Source organism: Lepidochelys kempii, chromosome 21 (genome assembly GCF_965140285.1).
Source record: "Lepidochelys kempii isolate rLepKem1 chromosome 21, rLepKem1.hap1, whole genome shotgun sequence".
NCBI lineage: Eukaryota > Metazoa > Chordata > Testudines > Cheloniidae > Lepidochelys > Lepidochelys kempii.
The window spans coordinates 7,187,983-7,210,450 of NC_136400.1; the positions used below are offsets into that span (position 1 = coordinate 7,187,983).

The 22,468-nt window shown below is 43.9% G+C and overlaps 1 protein-coding gene across 3 annotated transcripts in view; it reads left to right on the forward strand.

Moving 5' to 3' along the window:
• RBBP5 (RB binding protein 5, histone lysine methyltransferase complex subunit) overlaps positions 1-22,468 on the forward strand; it is a 174,565-nt gene that overhangs the window by 22,026 nt on the left and 130,071 nt on the right. The gene's annotated exons all lie outside the window — the stretch shown is intronic.

Sequence of the window (22,468 nt, forward strand, 5' to 3'; positions counted from 1 at the left end):
GTAGTGCATATAGGTCCTGCCTGAGATTGGAGCTCCCTTGTGCTAGGTGCTGTGCAAACATGTAGTGAGACAATCATAGTACTGGAAGGGACCTCAAGAGGTCTTCTAGTCCAGTCCCCTACACTCAAGGCAGGACTAAGTATTATCTAGACCATCCCTGATAGATGTTTATCTAACTGACCCTTAAAAATCTTCAATGATGGAGATTCCACAACCTCCCTAGGCAATTTATTCCGGTGCTTAACTACCCTGACAGGAATTTTTTTCTAATGTCCAACCTAAACCACCCTTGCTCCAATTTAAGCCCATTGCTTCTTGTCCTATCTTCAGAGGTTAACAAGAACAAGAGACACTCCTCTTTGTAATGACCTTTTATGTAGTTGAAAACTGTTATCATGTCCCTCCTCAGTCTTCTCTTCTCCAGACTAAAAAAAATCCTATTTTTTCAATCTTCCCTTATAGGTCATGTCTTCTAGACCCTCAGTTCAATCATTTTTGTGCATTGTCTACCTTATCGCATTGCCCCAGTGATGAACTTCGTTGCTGGGTCTCCACTGCCTTTTCTGTGGGTGCGTATGCGCTCTCTTCCCCACTGGACCTTGGACAGTTCTAAACCCCAATCATGCAACAGTTTGGAGCCACTCAAGCTTCCTTTGCAGGCCAGAATGGGGAGGCTGCAAGCATTAGCTGGCACAACCATAATTTTCATCTAAGTTGGCACATGTACCGGGACCCAACCACTTCAGAGTATGGATAAGTCCTCCTTCAGCCATTCAGAAACCAGTTTATTCTTAAGGATTTTTTTTTTAAAGGATTCAGTGCTCTTATGAATCTGCTGATGTCACTTTCCCTGTGTTGAGAGAATAAATCACGTAGCAATCAACAGTAGGGAACAGTGCCCCACTGGCAGTGAGATCCACAGAGGTCTTTTCTCACTCTAGTCTCTGTCTCTGGTTTACTGGGTCTTTCACTCTGTGAAAGAAATTAGGAAAGCAGAAAAATCTACAGTACATCTAATTCAGGGAAAAATTATGACAAGCTTTAGTACTGACATTTGAAATGTATTATGCAAATCCCCATGGTTACTTCTTTACAAAAATGTGATATTTTATGGCAGAAGGGGATGAATACAAAAGTAAACAAGTTCTCTGCAGAGCATCTTCGAAAAAGCCAGTATGAAATATATTATGTTTAAATACACAGGGCTGTGTCTTCAGCTAGTGGAAACTGGCACAGCTCCTTTGACTTCTGTACCTTAATTGCTAGTCATTGAGAGTGCGCATGCTGCAACCTCTTTGAAAAGTCAATTTGATTATATGGTTATAATAAATGACTGTCCGTTACTACTTTGTTTCAATTTCCAGAGCAAATTCCTACTTACTCCACAGATGTATTTGCAACAGTGTTTCTTCAGTTTAAAGGACTTCTCAGAAAAATAGGGCTAGAACCCAAGCTCTGGAAAATAAAAACTGTATTACCATGCTTGGGGAACAATAGGTGCGAGGTTTCTTTGATGTACTTGCAGCATTTCCTCTCTTGTGCTGGCCCTGAAAACTGGCCTTGTGGGACTACGGAAGGTCAAGGATTTATCCATAGTCCTCCAGGGTAGTGAGGAAAGTAAGATCTGTGAGTTGCTACCACTTGGCTATATAAATGAATGCAAATGCAGAGGAATTCAGGGTCACCACTGGGGGTAGATATGAGGTGCAAATGAAGGCAAGGAAGATTTAGGCTGAGTACCAGGAAAACTTTCTTTTCTGTGATGTCCATATTGTGATATAATCTCCTGTGAGAAGTCTCCAAATCCCTGTCACTTATAGATAACGTACTGTAGGGAGAAAAGTCCTGCACTGGCAGAAGGGAGAGGGAGACTAGACGCCTCTTCTGTATCTGTTTTCTAATAGTCCAGGGATGTGCATGTGTGCCAGTGTTACTGAGAATTCAGTGTACTCTCTTGGCTTCCTGCAGGGGGTCAGTGGTACGTGGAGCTGGTCACAAACCTGTGTTTCACATTTTGCTGAGCCCTGTCGGATGTCCACTCTGGAAAGAGACATTGGAGCTCTACACTGTGGTGACTGACAACAAAGGGCTATACATTGTCCTGCCATCTAGAGATTTGGTCCCATGGGATAGAAGCTCCTGGATAGTGATCCAGTTGTCCAAGACTCTCCTGCTTCTCCTCTTCATCAGCTTCTTCTGACTCAGCTCAATAATACTAAGATCTCTTCTGCGCTCAGTCCCTGTTCTGTCATCTTCCTTCAGCTGCTCCATCCGGCTTTGCACCATGAGCTCCTTTCTTTGTTTCTGCTGCTTGGACAAGAGCAAGTGTTGCCTCCTCTCAGCCTTGTTCCAGTACTTCCCAGTCTTCAGCTCGCTCAAGGCATCGTCATCTGTTGTCATTCCACTGCGTTCCTCCATGATCCTCAGTGCCCTGTCCTTTAGCAGCTGACTCTTCTGCTGTTTATTCAACAGTTGTCTGCTCCTTTTGCATGTCAGGCTCCACCTGTTCCCCTCATCTAGTTTGCCCTGGATGCCTTTGCTGCATTGATGTGAGAGCATTGGTGGACTAGGCTGGTTGCTTAAGCCCTCTACAGAGGCGTCTTCCTGCACTAGGTTCATATAGCTCACGTAACGGCGTGCATGATACGGAATCACAAGTGCTTTTGGTCCAGTAGCAATGTTCTCGGGTGTAAGAGAAACTGGTTCTGGCTCCTTCTGCCCTTCTGTTGATTTATCCACATTTGCTTGTTTTCTGACTCCATTCACTGCATTCTGAGGACGAAGTCCAGCTTTGTGGTTTGTCCCTTTTTCTTCGCTCATGGCGCTGTCTCCAACCAGTGGAGGGCAGTCTGCATGAGACTGGCCCAAAGGATACTTAGCAAGCCATTGGTCTTGCAGTGAGGATTGCTCAGACCCCTCCTCCTGAGCTTCTGAAGCATGTGGTGTTCTTTGGTCTTGATTAAGAGTCTTAAACAACTGATATTGGTGGCATTTTCTTTCCAAGATTTCTTGAAATCTCCTGTACTCTTCTGGGCTTACACCATAGAAACTGGAATCACTTAACTCCTCGTAGGTTAAGAACTCCTCAGTAGCTAGCTCACTACTTGCACGTGTCCCGCCCGCACGGTGATCTGCCCTCTCCCTCTTCTGGACATAGGGGAGTTCAGCATCCATATCGGGTCCTGAATTCTCATCCAGCTGGGTGCTTCCATCGGTACAGCCAACCCCACTGTCCCAGTCATGGGGGAGCAGAAATGTCTGCTCTCCTCCCTTTTCATCCTCCTCATCTTCCTCTTCTGTCTAAAAATGAACACACACACACAGTTTTTAGTTTTTCCTAATGCAGTTTTCCTACCCAGCTATGCAGGAGTCCCTAAGCCAGCTATCAAGAAATGGAAACACAGCACTCAGTAAGCTACTACAGATGGATTGCAATGCATTGCAGACTTCATGGGAGTGGAACATTTTCCCATCTAATGCATTACATCAAAGGCAGATTATAATAACTGGCTGAATAGGGAAATGCAGGATTAATGGAGTCTTGTAGCAAATTATATTTTAATTTGCCTCCTCACTCGCTTCCATGTTATCTTCCTTGCTTCTCACTGAGCAGAATATTGTTAAACTCCAGGGAGATGCTCTGAGGCATTTTTATTGAGACTTGCTTTGGAAATACATTGCAATGCAAACACATTCAAATCCCAACCCTCTACACAGCTCTACCAGTACCTTTCAGTCCTAACCTACAACACCTTTCTATTGCAGGCATGGACGGACCTCTACTGAGCAGAGGTTGACCAAACCATAAACCACAGCACACTGGACAAATATGGGATCAAATTTCATTCCTGCCTCAACCCAGGGCTTAGCACCGTCCTTCAGAAGTTCAAGAGTTGCCCGTCACCCTCTTCGGTCCCCATGTTTGCTGTATAAATACGTTTGGGCCTGTGCTTACCAAGCTCAAGCAGATGCTGTAGTTATCTTTAGGGGTGGTATGACAGCTGCTGAAGCTCAGCTCCTTTTGACGAACGAGGGCCAGTTCCTGAAAGAGAGAGAAACAAAATGTTACATGTACAGAGAATGTTATGTCTAATTTAGCAGCCCTGACTCAGGGTAAGGCTGAGGTGGCTGAATAAGATTTTCAGAGCCTGACTGCTCCAGTTCCCTTCCTCCCCAGCCCAGGAGAGGAGTCTGATTTGATTCCATTATTAATTAGTATTTATATTAGCATAGTGCCTAGGAGCCTCTCTATGTACAAAGGCAAATATGAAGAGGGAGAAATGCTACCTTGTAGTCCAACTCTTCTTCGTTTTCCACGTCACGAGGTGCAGTCGGCAGGTAACCAAGTTCATTGTCATCATTCTGATCTTGGGGCAGCAAGTAATTGTAGCAGGACCTGCGGGGAGTGTTAAATAAAAGACAGACAGTGATCCCCTAGGAGGATGGGTGTGGCCTATGAATCTGAAAGCTTTCCTTTTAAATGTCATACACTCAGGCAGCGGTAGTGGCTTGCTCTTATGGTGTGATTGGCCAAAACTGAACGGGCAGGGCAAGAGCTAGATTGGGCTATACTCAAGTTACAGGATGTCGCCCATTAGAAATCCACTCAGGTTGACAGGAACCAAAAATGAGTGAGCAGTCTGTGTGGGAAGCTTGCATTGTTGATAGCCGTGTGACGCACAAATCTCTCCGGAAGTAGCACTTCAGTAAGAATGGGCTTTGTGTAAATCAACACAGCATTTACTAAGCCTAAAAGGATTCAGATGGGGGAAATATTGGTCTTTCAGCTATCGGTTAACTTGTGAATAACCAGTGCTGGGCCGTCCATATTCATAGTGCTCACTGCAGGATCTTTAATCACAGGATAGTGCAGTTGTGGACCCAGCGAACCTTGTGGCAAGGCTACTACAGTGGGAAGGCCAAGGAAAGCATGAAGAGCTTTTCCAAAGCATTCACCAACTTGCTGAGGCATGGGGAGTCTAAGAGTAAGATTCATATGTCTATTGCAAAGCTGTTCAGGGCAGGTCCAGAGGTGAGAGGTGGATAATTATCCCATCTTTGCTTCGTGGAAGACCCCCAAGCAAGGCCATGCACATACCTGCCAAGGAAGAGATTAAAACCCGATGGGGTGAAATCCTCCCTGTGTGGGCACTGCTCCTCCCACCAGCTGGAATCCGTCTGGGTTGCAGCATCGGATGTTTGGGGCGGTTTGTGGGAGGACTTCTCTCTCTGCACCTCCAGCGTGATTTGGTCGTCTGTGCTCTGAAGTATTTCTAGTGCCTCCTGCAGGGCAACACTGGAGATGTCCTTCCCGTTGACCTGGTGGAGGTTTACGAAATGAAATGTTAAACGTCTACTTTAGCAAGTAATATTCTGTAAGTGAAACACGTTTCAAATTTGTCAGTAACTAAGCCCATCCTCCCTGCCACGGGCTGTTCCCCATCTCAAAGCAGTACTGGCTGCTATTTCTCCTATGGCGTCACTATTCAGAATTTATCTGTTTCTAGGGGGCATAGAAATCTATCCCATTTTAAGAAGAAGATCACTGATGGTAAGGCTTTTAACAGCTGCCCTATTCTACTGCAGAAGTAGCAAATGAAGTGATCCCTATGTATCTGTAAAATGCTTTTGGGATCACTGAATATATTATAACAATAAGAATAAGGGGTTGTCTACACCTAGTCGTGCACTGATTTAGTTAAACTGGTGAAAACTCCTCTTTGGACGCTATTCTTTTCAAAACAGACTTCTTTTGGTCTAGCTTCAATCTGTTCCTAATTTTTTTAAACAAAACTGCAATAGGCCTGTTTTAAACGGAGGTAAACATGTCCACACTGCAGCAGCTTTTGCAATGATTTAACATGACATCTCCAGTTAAACCAGCACAACTCTGCATATGCACAAGTCCTTAGATTCCTGTTTCTCACTGCTCCCAGAATTCTTATCATCCAACGCACAGGTCTGCTCTTGCCACGGTTTTTGATGAGCAGCATTTTAGTGGCCTTAGTGTTAAACTCCGACAAACTGCTTGTTTGTCTGCTTGCACTGGTACTCACAAGTGCAATCCAAAGCACTGCCGTGATGGTTGCCTTTGCAACTGATGCAATGCATATCCCAGGACGTACAAAGGTCTCTCACCCACCCTTTTTCTTATATGCAATACACAAGAAGGCAGATCTTTAATGGAGAGGAGCAAGAGGGGCTTTGTAACTCAGATTCCCTCTCTGAAATCTCCTGCCACAAGGGGAGGAGGTTGCTGCCAGCAATCCCATTGCATGAGCTTTGCTTTTCATAATGCACTGTGCATCAACTGAAGGAACAGGGTGAGTCCAACTCTGGTCATGTTTGGGGCAGGTTGCCTCTCAGTGCCCAAAGAGTGGGGGCAAACTCATGCTCAAGTTGTACGCTAACAGTTAAACCAGCAAAGAATTTGCTATCCCATCTGGACAGGTCTCCCTGCCCTTTGCAACCTACATACAGAGCTTATGTGCTATGGTGATGGTGACTTTAGACTTTGAGGGGACAGACCAAACCATTGTCTTATTCCCAGGTGGAGGAGGTCTCATGGTGGGAAAGGGAGAATAATGGCACTTTTGCCTCTCAATAGCAACTGAATGTCTCAATTGCTTTACAAAGGCGTTCCCATTTTAGAGATGGAATAACTGAGGTCTAGGTATGTGAAAGCCAACATTTTCCAAAAGTGTCCACTAATTGTGGGTGCCCAGATTTGGGCATGATGGTTCTGATTTTTCAGATGGGATGAGTCTATGATTCACCTTGAGCAGCCAGTGTGTTAATTGTGATTTGCCCTGTCTCACTAGAGATCTAAAATATGCTAGTTAAAATATGTTGGCTAACATAGTCCAGCAGACTTGCTGGGAGGAAGATCCCAGAGTCTGTACTGAGGTGGAGGCATAGTCTGACCTCTCTGAACAGATCCAAAATGGATGAAGTCCTGAAGGATGCTGGCACTGTCTAATCTTTATCCATCTCTGCATTTGTTAATCCTCTTTCCTGTTATGCATGTGTATCATGCCCATTCATACAAGTAGGCCATCCCAGCTCTACATGGCTGCACTGCAGGAGAAAAAACATTTTCTGCCCCTAACTTATAGTGCACTAAAAAAAAAAATCCTCTTTCCCATTGTTATCTAAATCCCCCTTCCCCCTGCTGATGCCATCTGCCCGTCTCGTTCTCTCTCTCTCTTTCTCATGCACGGGCAGAGCTGGGTGAGCTGCTGCTGTCTAAACTCAACTCTTGTTACGTGGATTCCTGGCAGGAGGCCCTTGCAGCACAAATGTCAGGTCCCTGCCAATGGTCCTGATAATTAGGAAACAATTATCTTTGCCCATTCTAAAATCAGCCAGATTGCATGCAGGAAGGAAGTCAAATTTGCTAATGGCATTACCGTGTGCATAACAGAGTAATGGGGCAGAGGCAGCTGTTTAAATCCCTGTTTGCTATTGAAGTTTATCTACATTGAATAACCAGATTGCCTTAACTTCTGGAATTTTGATGGTGATGAAGAGGAAAATAAACCCCATATGCTGTTTATAGAGCAGAGATGTGGCTGGTTAAGGTCGCTGAGCTTTTTGAGGTCACTGCTGATCCTTCTCTGTTTGTCACTCCAGTACTCCACCCATTTGAACTAAGGTCATCAAAGAGAAGAAAATACTGTGACAAATCTGTGGCCATCTAGGGTTTTATGGATCCCTCTGTCCCTGCACATCACAGCTGCTCAGAACTTCCAGGAGGCAGTGGAGATAGAATTGGGTCTTTCTTTTCCAAAAAAACCCCTAGGCTTTTACCACTTGAGCCTAAGGAGAATCTCTGTTCACCATTTACAGGATTTATGACACAGATGAGCGGTTATGATTCCATCCAGTAGAGGGTAGTGGTATACGAGGCAACATTCTATAGATTTTGTATTCTATGTGGTAAAGAGAGTGTTTCACACTATCTCTTGATTTTGGTTCTCCTGAACCACAAAAATAGAGTAATTCATCTGCTTAGTGGAGAAATTGATTGGGTGTTTTTATATGCTTGCTATCTATCACAAGAGCTCTTGTTCTTTCACTTGTTCCTGCATCGTGTGTTTTACCTTGAACACTTCCCTCAACTGCTAGAATAAATGAAACAATCCAGCTTGAAGAATACTGCACTTGTGTGTCACATTTCTTCAGACATCTCAAAGCAAGTTACAAAATAATCATGAATACTGTGAGAGCAGCAACTGTGCGGATGCTACTAGGTGCTCTATCGACAGCTCATGGACAGCCTTGAGGATTGATTGTGCAAACCCTTAGCTCTCGGTGATTTCAGGGAGTCCAGGGGGGGGAAAGTGTGACATATGCTCTTGAGTGCTTACATGAATACATAGAATGTCAACTGGCTAAAGTGCATATAAGTGTACCCCTGCCCTGTAGGGGAAAGGACCATAGCTGCCCAGTTATGTGTCACACGTGCTCTCCTGATAATGAAGATTCTCCTTTCACTCAAGTAGTAGGAGTCTGGTCTCTTGGAAAAGCAGGGGGATAAGTTTAGTCTCTGCTGCCCTCAGTGCCAAATGGCCAAGGTGTACGGCGGTGAAATCAGTTGGGAGGCTTGCAGGGTCTGGTGTGGTACGTTAGAACTTTGTTTTAGAGAGGGGGAGAGAATGTTGGCTGGTGGGGATGCTCGGATAATTGGAGTTTAGGCAAATCGGAACATCTTAAATAGCATGAGTACACTGGGTAGCTGTTACAATTGTAGTACTTGCCAGCACTTTCCCCTTATACTTAGAAAAGGAAATAACTATCTGAAATAACTGACTGACTTTTATGGCGACTTCTGTGGATTAATTAACTTCTGAATTTATTTATACTCTTCTAGTAATCACAGTTTATATGTGAGGAAGCCTTGTACATAAAGAAGTATAGGTGGTAAGAAATATCATTTTACTCCCCTTATCACATTGGTCTTAGATATTACGAAAACCATAGTGGATCTAGCACTGCAGCATTTATTCTAAGCAGTAATATCTATATGAACTGTGTTAAATATACTGAATTAAACAGATTATTCATGTCTTAGTTATTACAGCAGCAATTGTACAGTTGATATGCTGTGAGTATGCAGCAAATTAAATACCAAATATGTAAATAACATAAATCTATTATTACAAAGTGACTATACATTTTTCCACTTAGTTCAGTCAATTTTTAATTTTGCTCCTCTGATTTGATCAAGGTCTCTGGAATCAAATCATCTGACACTAAAAACAACCCAACTTCCACCTTTTACTTTGATTGCTCTGGGTCTCATTTTGCTCCCATGGATTTTAGTGGGAGTTTTGTGTGTGGCTTCAATGAGCTCAGGCTCAGGCTTCTATGCAGACATTACTGCAGAGCCCAACTGCATCCACAGAAAGCAGCCACTTAAGGGCAGATTTTCAGACGAACTCAGCTTCCACATAGATACCAAAATAAATGGCCAGATTCTCAAACATTGGGTGCTGAGCTCTTGTGAAAACTTGGCCCCCTGATGTGAGTACTGGGCCCTTGAAAATCTGGCCCTGAGCTCGCTTGAAAACCTAGCTAAACACGAATAAGGAGGCAAAAACTAGAAGGTAAAAAACAAGAAACAAAAAAGCCCTGAAGGAAAAATCTAAAGACCCATGTGATGTTTTTAAAATGCCATTCACCACTGTTAATAATATAAGCACTGCCATGTGATGTGGACACTGGTGTCCACAGAGATAATGAGATCAACTGCTAATGTTTTAATAGGAATTTTTTGGGAAACTGCAATGTCTGATCACTTATTTCAGCCTCTGTGATAGAAATGTATTTGACTGAAATAAGAGGAAGGGTCCCTCTATGTTGTTGGTGTGAAGCATCACCAGTGTAGAGAGCAGATTCTACCATCTATTGCACCTCTTGGCATAAGGATTTACTCATATGGAAGCAAAAGATAATTTCTCTGTACCTTAATTCGGTCCCAAGAGGAGAAGAGAAAGATCATGTTTGAGCCGTCCCTTTTTCTTGGGGCTGTTTTTGTTGTTGGATTCTCAGAATCTTCAAAGCCTTGTTCAGTTCTTTCCCTCTGTCTCTGCCCCAAACTTTTGAGTTCACTCAAATGAGCAATTGTCCCATTCTTTCTCTGTGTCCCTTACATTTAAAAGGGCTGCACTTGTTTATGTTTCCAATGGGCGAGGGGCCTTTCATTACTGCCCTTTGACCAATCCCAGGGCTAGTTTGTCTAAGCCTGTTGGCTTACTGTGGAGACGGACTGTTTCTCCTTAATGCTTTTTCAGTATGGGGTTTATTTATTTATTTTGGTCTTTCTGCATCCTGCTGAGGCAGGGGGATGGGTTGTGTGATCCCTTTACTTGCCCATTTGGAATTCACAAAGTGACGCAACAGTTGTGTAGGAAGTAATTAACGAAATCTCTTGAGAAGCTGAGCCTGGGTATTAGCAATCTCTAGGGATCTAGAAGGCAGTGTCCAGTGTTGGGTCCACAGCAAACATTATAGAATCAAAACAATAAACAATGCAAAAGTTGGAAGCAAGAAATCCTCTAAAATGTCCTTGATGACTTGAAGTGGTGGGTTTTTTTTTCCCCCAGGTGGGATACAAATCATGGCTCTTGATTTCATGACTGCAAAGCAGCCTCCTCTTGACTCCTGGAGTGCACTGTTTTGATGTTACCAAAAGCATTTGCTTAAATCATCCTTTTTTTGCGCGTTGGAGTGACAGCTTGTCACAGCTACATTTCACTAATTACCTTGTGCTGGGAGCGATGTATCAGTTCAGATCAAGCAAATACTAACCTGAACCTTGAACTGAAACTTTTGTAAGGATGACAAAAATTTGGCTAACTTTTTACTCCTTAAGTATGGGGGGGTAGCCGTGTTAGTCTGTATCCACAAAAACAACAAGGAGTCTGGTGGCACCTTAAAGACTAAGATTTATTTGGGTATAAGCTTTCGTGAACACCACGTCTTCAGATGCATGCAGAGTGAAAATTACAGATGCAGGCATTTTATATAAGTTAACTCCCTTCCCTTCGTGTGTCATTATATAATGCCTGCATCTGTAATTTTCACTCCATGCATCTGAAGAAGTGGTGTTCACAAAAGCTTATGCCCAAATAAATCTGTTAGTCTTTAAGGTGCCACCAGACTCCTTGTTTTTTCTCCTTAGTCACTGTAGTTACTGAATCAGAATTGTGCTGGGGACATATGCGGAAATGTCACAACAAAAGCTGTACTCATGGTATTCCTGGCCTGACTCAGATGTCCAGGCTGTCCCAGATGAGTGTTTGAGGTGGTTCCTAGAAACATCTGAACTTCTGCAGTTTATAATATTTTGCAAGTCTTTAGTGCTTTGGTTTGCTGATCTGAAATTAATATGCATTAGTGACGCCTAACAACGCTGGGGTATTGTATTACCATTTTATGGATAAAGGAAGTAACTTCCCAAGGTCAGTGGTCACACAGTGTATCTATGGCAGAAGCAGGCATAGATCTCAGTCATGTATTTTAAATACTAGACAGTGCTCCTTGAACCAAGCTTTGGGGTCTTTTTGAGGTTTGCGCATGACTAATGTATAGAGCAGACCATGGTAGTAAAGAAGGTAGAATCCCCTAGAAATTAGAGCTAGAAATGGTTTTCTCCCTTGCCGAATGTAGATTGTTCCCGTCGTATTCTCCAGGCCTATGTTTAGAATGTGCTATGCATTCAGAAGTTCCGCCGAAGACTGGAGGATTTACCTGCGAGGATAAATGTATTTGCTCGTGCTGAATTCTGCTTTCAGTCAAAGACATCCTGACCCCAGGCATTAATGGTCATTAAACGCCTGCTAACTTTCTTAATAACACCTCCTTCACCTTTACGAAATCTCTTTGGAATGTAAATCCCTGATTTTTACATCAAACTGGGTAATGGGCCCCACCCATTAATGTCCCAGCCCATGGATCTCATCAAACACAACACAAGAAACAATAGGAAAGGGGGTAGTGCCTTCAAAATGAGCCTGAGCGTGCATCTGTGTGCCTTCTTGGGAGGTCGTTTTAGACTTGCAGAGTCTCCTTTGAAAGTGGCACCTGGGGCTGCCTGGACAGCACCTGGTGGCCTGGATTTTGGAAGCAGTTTGTATAGCAACCAACTATACTTTTTCAGGTTAGCCTGTTTTTAACGGAAGCGGCTGTGATGGGAAGAAGAAACAGCTGCTGTCTTTGTGTCCAATCACACGGACTTTGATGCTGAGCTGGAGTGCTGCCCTACCCACTTACAGGTGCCCTTTTTTACCATCCCTGTGGAAGTAGCAACTGGAGCGAGGACAGTGAACCTGACACTGGAGAAGTGGTGCCTATGGCTCTAGCTATGTATATGAATCTAGGCTTAATCTGGCATGTAGCATTAGTATAAGGTAGCATAAGATACAGCAAGGGGTTCTGTTTCTACCTTTGTAGCTGACTTTGTGTAGCCTTAGCATCTCTGTGCCTCAGTTTCCTCATCTGTCATATGAGGATAAAAATACTTATCCACCTCTGTAAAGTGGTTTGAGATCCCTGCGTGAAAGATGTGGTGTGCGTGCTGTATACCCTTCCTGATCCAAATGTCATGGGGTCATTGATTAAGTTAGAATAATGAGGATTATTTACCATGTAGTTAATAGACAACAGGGAACATGACCCTTTTTGGGTGGCAGGGAGTTTTAAATAGATGGGGTTTGGATAATTGAGGCTTTATTACGTAAGGCATTATTCTTCTAGGATCTGAATGTTGTGATAATGATGTTTATGCGTTGTAACATAGAGCATACGAGGGATGGGAAGCTTTGTCTGAGTGGGTTTGTAATCCATGTTACTTACCATGGATTACAAATGGTAAGTGTGCACAGTGCTCTGCGGGCCACAGGAAAACACCCAAATCACTCCTCAAGGTGAGGATGAGAAAAGAGAACCTTTTCTGCCCTCTCCATTACCCCCTCCCTGCCCTTTGAATCTTTCTTCTGCCGTCCCTTCTCCAGCGGAAGGATGCTGGGTGTGTGTGAGATCTAATAAATATAATAATAATAGCTAGCCTTTAGCGCGTCTGTTAGGAGAAGAAGGTTGTCTGTGCAGCTTGCCCCTCGGTTTTGCTGGGGCAGGGATGAACTCTGGACCCACAGCTGTATCTTCCCCCTCCCTCCGCCCCTAAGCCAAGACTCTTATTAACTCTTGTCAAAGTAAACTGATGTGCCACACCGTGAGCACAGACTAGCTCACCTGGCGTGTGGGGGCCTCTTCTCTTTGCGGCTCTCAGAAGCAGACCAGGCCCTCAGCACAAACCACTTTCCATCCAGTGAAGGGCTAGCTGTTCTGAGGTCACTTAGACCGGGCTGCTTTGTGATTTATAGAGTCCGGGCCTCATGCAGTGTAAATAAACTCAGGGTGTGTCTACACTGCAATTAGACACCCCTGGCTGGACCTCGCGGTGCTCAGGAATATTGGCTCCGTGATGTCCTCCTTGCTCCCCTGCCCAGTTACCTATGTCCCTCCTCTGTTCTCTCGCTTTCCTTGTGTCGCTCCAGCATTGCTTGGTGTGCTGCCTGTCTTGCCCATTTTGAGCTTTTGATTTCCCATTTTGTTTAACTATGTCTATTAGTTACTTACAGGGCCCCAGTAGTGCAGCGTCTGAACGCCTCACCATCTTTAGTGACTTTAGCTTGGGAAGACCCCTTGAGGTAGGGCCACTGTCCCCATTTTACAGATGGGAGCTAAGGCACAGAGAGTCCAAGGGACTTGGTCAAAGCCAAGGTCACACAGGGAATCTGACAGAACAGGGACGTGAATCCAGGTTTCCCAAGTTGGACGCTAGTGCCCTAACTACTAGACCAGAAGCTATTTGATTGTGAGTATTGATGAATTCGTTGTAGGCAAGGAGAGTACAAGCACATCCTGCTTATTCCCTGTCTTACTGCAGAGAGAGTGGAATCTCTATCAGAACTACCCAGGGGAGTCCCAGGGGTGACCCCCTAAAGACCACAGAGCTTCTAACATGCTTGGGTCTCCTGGGAGATGGGGAGAGAGCTTGGTAGCCCTGACAGGCTGCTGTGATGGGTTGGGAGTCATGCCATCCAAACCAACCAAGGGAGATACAGAAAGCATCTGTCTTGGAGTTAGCCATGCGATCTCTTAATGCACAGAGATGAGGAAAGGGCCAGGCCCTAGCCGCAAGCAAGGCACTGAGAGGCTGGCGTAAATCATTCAGCTTTTGGTGCTGCTCCAGCATCGAGAGCACTTATTTGTGTATGCCGATCTGACAGGCAGGAGAGAAATCTTATTACGTCTGTCCAGACCCCCTGAGGAGAGTCCCTATGTTGCTAGGCCACACAGCTGGGCACTCAGCCATATGCTCTAAGGGACTAAGTTGAGTGTCACTGGGGGATGTGGTGTGGCTGAAACAACAGTCTCACCAGTGTCTGGTTCTGGACTCACTTCCTCAGAGCAACCTTGACTTGCTGTCAGTTTTCTGTTGTAATTTATGTTCTTCCAGGGCGTAATGTAAGTAGCATGTCAGTTTTGTCCAGACTCCTCTCCCCCATTTCTTCACATCACACCCACTGACTTTGGTATGTTGCAGATCCTCATGAGGATCCTCAGTACAGCACCATTTTTCTACTGTACGGTGCTCGGGCAAGTCAGCCATACCAGCTGCACAATGCTAGCTGCTGTTTAGAATGTGGAGGCAGGTTTTTTCTAAGATACTGAGCTTTTCAGCATGCATGCCATTGCAGCATCTGCCTGTGGATTTGCAAAATGTTTTGGGATCTGGATGAAAGGAGATTAATAGAGATTAAGGCCAGAGGGGGACTATTATAATCATTTAGTGTAACCTCCTGTATAACACAGACCAGAGAATTTCACCCACTGATTCCTGCAGGAACGGAAAGGATTGCTTTCTGTGTCACTGAACATTAAAAAGCCTGATAATTTGTACCTGAACCAGAGCACATCTTTTAGCAAGGCATCCAGTTCTGATTTAAAATCTCCAAATTATGATGAATTTTCTATGTCCCTCGGTAAACTGTTCCAATAGTCAATTACTTTCCCTGTTAATAAGTTCCCTCTTATTTCCAATGTGAATGTTTTCATTTCAACTTCCAGCTGTTGGTACACAGTAGCCAGATACATAAACATGACATGAAATCTCCATTCAGACCCCCAACCCCAGCAGTTCTTTGCTTTGAGGGCAATAAACATGATTCCAAAAAGCCCCTTCTCCACTTGCTCATTGCCTCTGCCTTGGAATAGGATTAGGGCTTCCTCTGTGCTGATTGCATTTCCTTCTGCTGCAGAGTTCGGTTACCCACTGGTAAAGCCCCAAGCTTTCCTTGTTTTGTCAGTATGTTTAACTGGCAGCCTACAGGAAAAGCATCAGTGCTGGTGTGGGAATCCCTGGGGCAGTTGGAGCAGACGTCTGCCTGCAAATCTTGTTGAATTGTCTTACACCCTTAGAGCTACTGGCACCTTAATCCTCTTCCACCAGAATGGCAAGGAGGCCGTCACAGAGACAAATGGAGCAGCAAAAACTTTTAGGAAAACCCAGCCTCTGGCTAGGATTTTGGTTTGATCTGTGTCCCATAGAGGGGAATGCATGACTGAGATGGGAACGTTTTAAACCCCTACGTGCCCCCAGAGTTTAATAATGTGAGGGGGAGGGACTGGCACAGATTTGTATATGCCATCAGTGCCTTCATCTTTACACGGTTTGCAAAGGAGAGTCCCTCATGAGCCACAGCACACGAGAGGTTAACTTATCTCTGTTCACACAGTCTTAAACATGCACACCAGGGACAACAGCTGTGGCATGTAGGAGAGAATGGCCAACCAGCTGTGGTCTCCTAGCTTGAGAAAAAGGCACAAGGGGTTGCTGGCTACATGGGGTTCTTGTTCCTCACTAGTTAGGAAGTGGAAAGGACTCTGTTTGCCATGCTTCAGTCCTCTTTTTAAAAAAAGAAAAAGTCAGCTGCATTGTGGTGTTTGTCTAATGATTGCTCCCCTTGGAAGGATCCTGTTTTGAAACAAAGCAAATGCCCTTTCCAATCCATCAAACATGCCAGCGGATGATCACTTTCCCTTCCACAGAGAAACAAAAATAAGCAGTGGGCTAGTAAAAATACCTCCCTGAGGAACAAAGGGTGCCCCAAACAGTGGATGACACTGTGTAAATGGTGATGGATTAGGGATAGATGGGGTTTTCCTGTCTCCTCAGCTCAGCAGGGCAGCTGCTGCTTTATCATGGGGGTGTGTTTGTGTTTGCTTCACTCTGGGGTGAGGAGCAAGTGACACTAAAACTGTCAAGATCCCCACCTCCTGCTGGAGATTTTATCAGAGAGTCCTTTGACACCATGACTAAATCTGCAGCTGGTGCCTACCAAAGCACTAGATTTTGCTAATTGACTTTAGTGGGAAGGGGTGGGCCTGAGCTGAAATGTTTGGGTCCAGATCTAGAAAGTTCTGGGGTCCCCAGATTTGAGGATATGAGTTGAGCCTCATTTCTACTGTTTGGAAATCTTCAGAGTAAAATACAGATGCCAGCACTGAAGGATAGTCTCTCTTGGGGACGTATTTTCAAATGTGGTGTCCAGATCCTGCACTTGGGAAGTCAGGCAGATGGGCACCCAGTTAGGCACCTTAGTTCTGAGCATCCGAAGGTGAGATTTGGGAGGGTTTCACTTAGTTGCCCTCCCTTTTTAAAAAAGGGTCTCTAGGGTCTTCCTTCACCATTTTAGCAAGGGTGTATTTTTTCAGGGTTACCTGGAAGTATCTTGCACTTTTATAGGGCCCTTGTTCCAGTGATACCCAGAATGCTTGACAGACACTTGACCAAATTCAGATGCCATGTAAGTAACTCCCACAGAAGTCAGTGTTTAGGTTCAGGCTGAATTTGGGCCTCGGTATGTATTGTGGATTTTGCTGCATCCACCTCTAAAATGCAGGTGCAAGTCTCTGCCACCAATTTTGGAGAAAAATTAGAGGAAGTGTCCCTACATCCCGGGATGTCTAGCAGTAGACAATTACCTGAGATGGAACTTGGCCAGAACATCAGCACAGTCTCATTACTGGACTGTTTTTTGGTGGAAAAACCCACCACTCTCTTTTACAAAGTTGTTTGCCAAGTGACAGTCAGCCTTTCATTTTGTGTGAGCTTAGTGCTTTCAAATGCTCTTTAACTTAGCCACACAACCGATCCAGCTTCCGCTGCAAGCTTTCCAATCCCATTCTCAGCTCTCTAAACAAGCCGTTCTGTAATCCTTAACTGCGTTTAAAGCTGCATATAAATCCTTTGGACTCAAGCAGGTGTCTAAAGCCTCTGAAGATCTTTATTTACGAACTGCGTGCTACTGTAGCCAATAAATAACTTTAATTACAGTAAATACAGTATGTTTACAATGTTACCTTTTTGTTTTTCTTAAAAAAATAGTGTACAACAAAATTGAGAAGAAAACTGCCCCTGTTCCTGTATAGTGAAGTCAGATTAAAATATTCACAGCAGAGAGTTAAACCAGTTAATACAGGGGGAGCCTTGCAGGTTAAATGCAGATGGGATCTTAAAATAATTAGCGGAGTGTGATTCGAGTGCCTGGGCAAGGTACAAAACGATTCCCTGGGCAAGGTACAAAACGGTCTCCCATCCAACACAAAAACACAGAGGGACCCATTCTTCTCTGTTGCATTGCTGTAAAGCTGAAGTAGTTCCACTGAAGTACTCCAGATTTACATCCATGTACTAGTGTGCAGAATTTTGGCCAGAGGACATAATTGGAAGCCTAACGCTTGGTGTTGAAAATCATATCGTATCAGTTGGAAGATTATATCATGTTACCTAATTTAAAATATCAGTAAGTCACTGCTGTGTAACATGTGTCACTTGAGGATATCCGAGAACTTCACACCTGTTACTGAAGCTCACAACTCCCCTGTGAGGTAGGTATTACTATAGATGAGTACAACAGACTCAGCAAAGTGACACTTCTCAGAGAGCTGGTGGCAGTGCTGTAACAGAACCCAGGAATCTTGACTCCTGGTCCCCTGCATTAATCCCTAAATCACAATTAAATGCAGGGGATTCCTAATGAGGCAGGAAATTGGTTTGCAGCTTAATGCCAGAGTGTAAAGCCAACACATCCATTTAAACTACTTTGAAGCCAAGTTGTTTTTCTCTCCTTGCTTTGAACCCCACCCCTGACAGCCTGAGGCAGCCCTGTTCAATTTCACACACGCCCCTTTGTTCCTTTCCTCCCTTTTGAGGGCTCTGGCTGAGTCTGTTATGCTATTTCACATAGTTTAGACCCTGTTTGAATATCCACCCGTGCTGCTTTGGCCTTGTCTTCACGAGGAAAAACGGTGTGGGTTTATTACCAGGTGTTAGCTAACTGCTAATAACTAATATGTAGTGAACTCGTAGTGTAGATAAAGGAGTTGTATTTTTAACACATGGTAACAGGCTGTACTAGTACAGGTTGTACTGCCTTATCCCCAGTAGGCTTCTACTATGTGTTAGCAAACTCTCTAAGCCTGAAATTGGCCCTTTGCCCCTAGCTGAATGCAAAAGGGTCATTTTTCTTCCCACACTCTGCTTCTACCTTCATCCACAATATTTCAGTGACATCTTGCTGCTCTGTTGCTCTTTAAACCATCCGCTTCCTTTCCCTCTCTGCCACTTCCCTCCTTGAGATCAAGAGGGAACAAAACCCCACAAACCAACGGAAAGAAACTGAGGGGGAGAAAATACTCATTGATTTAAAAATCCATAGATAAGATGCAGCAGTCACAATGTATTGTGTTTTCAATCTGCAAAATACTTTGCAAATGTACACTAATGAATCACCGGTGCTGTAGGTTAGTTTAATTATCCCACAACAGACTCGCACAGAGGTGAAATGACTTGCTCAGCGCTACAGATGGACACAGTGTTGGAACAAGCATTAGATCTTGGGAGTTCCTTGTTCCAAGTCCTCTGCTCTGGCCACTGGATCACACATTTCTATTTGTGTGTACAGTACAGTCTTACATATACTTAAGATATTACAAAATTTTGTTTAAAAATCATGCTGAAGAATAATACTTGATAATTAATATAGCGCTTTACATTTTCAAAGCACTGTGCAAACCTTAATGAATTAAAATTGTGGACAATTGATTTTCAGGGGGGCTTAGGTACATTTGTAAATTTTAGTCTCTGTATTTTAGATATTAGAATGTATTCCCTCTATTTAGAATCTAGAGCCACACTCATGAAAACTGGTCAGTTTGTAACATTTGAAATCCAGTTCAAATAATTTGTCACATGTTGCATAAAATGTACCTGTGATATAGTTTAACAAAAATGTCTGGAAAAATGCATTAACCCCCAGGGAAAATGCTATGAGTTGCTACTATTTAAAATCCATTGGTATCTCCAAACTATAAATTCTTATTCTCTAGACCCTGTCACACTAAGATACTTTGTCTCTGACCAGGAATATCAAGTCCCTTATTTTCCTAAGGCCATAAAATTCACTAAAATTGGCACAGCTGCAGGTACAGACAGTGGCGTTTGCAAGCACTTGTTTGGGACCATGTCTAGATACAAGTGCCATTTAAATAAGTCTTTGTTAGAACAGGACAAAGATGCTGAACCTCAGTTCGTTAACTCCCTTGGAGTAACTAAATGGTGTTCACCAGTGAGAGCACCCCTCAGCCTAAAATGTAGTCAATGAAAACACATTCACATCCTATACAGATACCTACTGTCACATGCTTTAGTTTAGCTACTCTGAACTAGTCAGGGGGACACAGACATCTCGGCCCTTTTGGTGCCCTTGGAAAACAGGCCACTTTCCTCTTCCCCAGAGGTGCAACAGCCAGTTTAAATGCAATGGAAGTAGCTCACAGGCCAATCCTGCAACCCTCAGCATCAGCCTCTTGATACATGGAAGCCTAGAACTCCTGAATTCTAATCTCAGCTCATCATTGACTCTCTTGGCTGGTCATTTAACCTCTCTGCCCTAGTCTCTTCATCTGTAAGGTAGGATTAATATTTATGTACTCCACCAGCACGGGTGCAAGGATTGTTAGTTCACATTTGTGCAGTGCTTTGAAGCTACATGATGCCATATTCGAGCTAAGTATCGTTGTTGTTATGACCCTGGCTATAAATAATTCTGTGGTATTTCCACCTGGCCAGGTGGTTGATCAAGCATCAGGACTGATCCAGCTCCAAATCTCTAAGCTTTCAAGCAAGATTTTATTCCTAAATTCACCTTTGCCCCAGCTCCACTGGGACAAAGAATGAAGGCCCAAGAAAACTCTGATATGAGATAACAAAGTGAGGCATTATTAATAACACAAAATAATTTGCAAAGCAAAAGAAACACGTCAATAAAATAGGTTCAGATTTTTAAACATAAAATGTACAAAAATATAGATATAATAATTTATATTTAGACAACAGCTATCATTCATAAACACTGTAACAATCCACTAGGGGGAACCAGCAGGTAATTTGTTGCTAAATAGATTATGGTGCAGAAATTCAAGCTGCGTAATTAAACAGAGGTAGCGATGGGCGGGGATCCTGGTGAGGCTATGGCCTTGTTTTCACTGCTAGAAAAGGTACATTTATTACCATGGGATAACTGGCATCCATGAGCTATTCAGATGTAAAAACACTTCAGTTTTACCATATGGTGAATAGCTCTGTACCCATTCCAGGGGCTGACCTCTCGTGTTTACCTCATGGTAATTCTAAATGCCTTGTCTTCGCTGTGTTTTTACGTTGGGGTAGCTCAGGAGTGTTAGTCACCCCGAGGTAAAAAATACACATTTTGTAGTGATGGCAAGGCCCCAGATCAGCTCCCTCTACTCTGTGTATGTCATTTCTCCTATCTGACTGGTATAACTCACTGCCCTTCATTTGGTTTCTCTCAGTGATTTATTTGTAGAGAAAACCAAGAGTGGGGAAGTCCTCCATCTTTTGTCTGGTCTCTCATTCTAACTATTTAGCAATTTTCCATGCCACTGAATTTTTCCTCTCTCCTCCACCTCTCCATATATTTCTCTCATTTTCCAAATATATTAACACCCATTCTTTATCTCAGTTCCCAGCGTTCACACTGTGTGCATGGCTTCTTGTGTAGGAATTCCGCTGGTGTACTTCCCCTCTTGCCAGAAAACAAATTGTGATGGTGTGTAGGACAGATGCTGTGCAATTATATTGGGATCTCGCTAGTGTATGCTGCCGGAATAACTCCTTTACATGGGCAGGGATTTACGCACCTAAGCTCCTAAATGCACAATAAGAGCCGGGACACACAATAGCTTTAAAAATGATTAGCTAGTGCAAGCCATCCCTGACCCCTCTATGACACTGAGGGCTGGACTGTGGTGTTTAACCTCTTGGGGAGCACTGGAAACAGAATATCTCCTGGAGCCCCCTAGTTGCGCTTTGTAGATCAATTTAAGGGTGCAGCAAACTCCCCAGTTAGGCCTGCCTGGTGTATTACTTTCCATCACTTCTTGCCCCCTTTTGGGAGAATAGCACATCTGGTCCCTGGGGGAAAGATAGCAGTAGCAGCTCTTATGTACTCTCTAGCTCAAAGGTTGCAATTCTGGCCAAGCCTTACACAGACTGTGTAAGGAAGGGCAGGGGCTATTTGGTCCCTCCTCTACTTACCAGCCCCCTTCCATCCTCACTGCACAATTCTGTGAAGTCCAGACAGAATGTAGCCCCTAGTCTCTGGACACAATCTGCATAGTTTATGAACCAGCTAGGATTGGGGGAAAAAAATACAGCTAGCAATCTTCAGGAGAAAATCACTTTTGCTACAAATCCAGAAACAAATCACCTGGAGTTTTAAAGCTTTCCCCAGGCCCCTAAGTTTTCACAATCACTCTGTGAAACATTCTTTAGCAGTGGTTTGACCCTGAGAGTCCAAGGGAAGTGTAGATGCTTAGAACTGGGCCCTAGATGCTGGATATTCATTTCACTTCCCCAGTCCTTACAAAATATGCTGTCCTTAAAGACGTGAGCCCAACCCTTCAGTCCTTACTCATGGACAAAATTCCTTTGTCTGAACAAGAGCTGCGGGTGCAGATCCAATTGACTTGATTGGCCTCAGCTACTGCAAATTAGAAGACCTTTGGAGTCCATGAAGTTATGCCAGTTTACACGAGCTCAGGATCTGGCCCCTATATTTGTGGACGTTTACGTCATCACTTCAAATCCACACAAAAAACTCCCCTTCAGTGGCAGGTCTGCATACACCAATAGTAGCAGGATCAGGCTTAGATTTTAAGGGGCAGATGTTCAAAGGCACAAAGATCTGTTGGGCTCCTAATTCCCATTGTGCCTTTGAACATCTGCCCTTAAACCAGATGTGTATTCTGATCTGAATACTTGGGGTACTGACCTGCATAAACACTTATGCATTGAGAGGATAGCACGTGGTATACT